The sequence below is a fragment of the Triticum dicoccoides genome, chromosome 6A, assembly GCF_002162155.2.
Source record: "Triticum dicoccoides isolate Atlit2015 ecotype Zavitan chromosome 6A, WEW_v2.0, whole genome shotgun sequence".
NCBI lineage: Eukaryota > Viridiplantae > Streptophyta > Magnoliopsida > Poales > Poaceae > Triticum > Triticum dicoccoides.
The window spans coordinates 249,238,965-249,241,568 of record NC_041390.1 but is presented as its reverse complement, the minus strand read 5'-3'; positions in this window follow the sequence as shown (position 1 = coordinate 249,241,568).

Sequence of the window (2,604 nt, the reverse complement as noted above, 5' to 3'; positions counted from 1 at the left end):
TGATGGATATGTAGGCTCCGGGATTGTTTTCTCGCAGGGAGTCAAGGAAGGATCTCTGGGCATTAATACTACAACGTGTTTGTTAAATATAAACTGCTTCTCTATACTTGTCTGAATGCTGCAAGATGCTTGGAGCTTCTTGAAGATGCTAGTCTTCGATAGGCTAGGCCTTCCCCTCAATTCTAGCATTCTACAGTTCAGTCCACAGATACGTACCTTCCATTTGATACCAATGCATACTTAGTATAGATCTGATGCTTGCGAGTACTTTGGATGAGTACTCAAGGATGCTTTGCTACCCCTTTTCCCCCTTCTTTCTTCTTTCTGGTTGTTGCAACTAGATGGTGGATCCCATGAGCCAGATGTCACCCTAGTCGACTACTACTACTACCCTGAGGGTTCCTACTACTACGTGGAGACCGCAAACAACCAAAAGCAGTTAGGAGGTCCCAGGCAGGAGGCCTTGCCTCTTCGATCGTTGTTGCTTTTGTGCTAGCCTTCTTAAGGCAGTCTTGTCTAACTTATATCTGTACTCAGATATTGTTGCTTTCGCTAACTCTTGTGTATTTGAGCTTTTGTATTCGAGCCCTTGAGGCCCCTGGCTTGTAATATGAAGCTTGTATTATTTTATTTGTGTCTAGAGTTGTGTTGTGATATCTTACAGTGAGTCCCTGATCTTGATCGTACACATTTGCATGTATGATTAGTGTACGATTGAATCAGGGGCGTCACAAGTTGGTATCAGAGCCGACTGCTTGTAGGAACTGCCCTTTCCAACTCCTTGGCCGAAGTTGAGTCTAGTCTTTGAAAAACTGATTTACTAACATGGCTGTGTGGCTTACAGGCCCATGTCGCCATTGGGTGGTATTAGGTTCTTTTATTCCTCGACTATACTTTGGGACCCTGATCTCTCTTCCATCTGGGATAAAAGATTTTGGTAAGTCCAACAGTAGGATCTCGTGATCACATCCTCCCAGAGATTTCTATTATGCTTTCTTGAATTGGGGGCCAAGTTCTGCTTCACAACATCCACTGACCGCAAGATCCTCTTGTCGAGGGCACCCTGCATCGTTAGCAAATTCCACGCTCCAGAGGTTTTCCCCGATATTTATGCAGCCTTCGCTATGTCCCGTTGATGTATCCCTCCATTGCGTGCATGCGTGCCTCCTAGTATGTCTACGATGTTTCTCTTGTCAAAACTCATACGAGTAGCGTGTAATTGGCTCCCTGTATGTATCGGTCTATCTTCAATGACTATTGCTTTGTACATACTGTGCTTTTGTTCATTGCTCAAGTTACATCATGAATGGCTCCAATTACTTGCTCCACCACTTGCTAAACTACCCCCCTATTGAATTTAAGAAAGATGGTTAGACCCGCTGATCGTGACCATGGTGGCGACAATCCACCATCTCCCGAATACATGGCTAGAATGATACAACAGTTGAGATGAATCGCCAGTTCATTAAAGGAGTCATGGCTTAGTTTCCGTGTCCCAATATGATCAGCAACTAGCCCTAGCGACTCTCTAAGACTTTGCATGTCTCAACCTTGTCATCTACCGCAGCTGAACTCAGCCCCTTGATGCTGATGACTGGCTCCGTGACATCAGTTTTGAGTTGGAGTCTGCTGATGTAGTCCCTGCCAACTATGTCACCTTCGCGGTTTACTACCCGAAGGGTCCCACAACTCAATGGTGGGACAACCATCGGTGTTCCTTACCTATTAGAACCACCATGACTTTGCCAGAATTCCAAGTTGCATTCCGCGGGCAAATGTCGAACCACCATGGTTAGTCACAACGTCCCCGTTGAAATTGAAGGGTTGGAATTTCATGTTCCCCCCATTGTTTTGAAGTCATCCAATATTGACCTCATTCCGGGAATGGAATGGTTGAAAACACATACCGCTTCGATCATTTGTACCACTAAAATCGTCCATCTACTATGTCCTTCTAATGAGATAGTAAGCTACCATGCTCATCTTGTTTGAAAAGCCGAAGCGCAGAATTATTCCTTGAATGCATAAAACGCTTCTCCCTTTGTGAGAATTGAAAATGCTACATCGAAGTCTGAAGTATCTGTCAGATCTGCATTCTCGATCAAGCTGAACGTCGCACCCGTCAGAGGACTATCAAATTCCTAAAAGTTCAGTGGTCAAGTCATTCTTAAGATGAAGCCACTCGGGAACTCGAGGGTCGTCTTCCAGATGAATACCCAATTATCTTTCCCATCTACCTCCTAAATCTCGGGAAAATATTTCTTGTTGTGGAGGAGAACTATAACACCGTGTTTGTTAAGCTACAGTAAACCCCTCTTAATGGTGCCATGTCATCAAATTGCCATTGCTAATCTTCGCTTGATCCAAATCACAATTCAAATTCAAAACTGACTTTATAGTCAAAATCCAAATTTTGTGAAACATGAAAACTAAAATGTTCGAATTTTAGTATATCCCCCCTCACCATCTATCATGTTGAATCCAACATCATTTCGCTCTCCGATTAATCTCTAGTAAAATATCAAGTGGTCCAACTACAACAAACATAGCCATTTCAAAATAAGCAAATATTTATGAGTTTCCAAATGACTCAAAACTTTATGT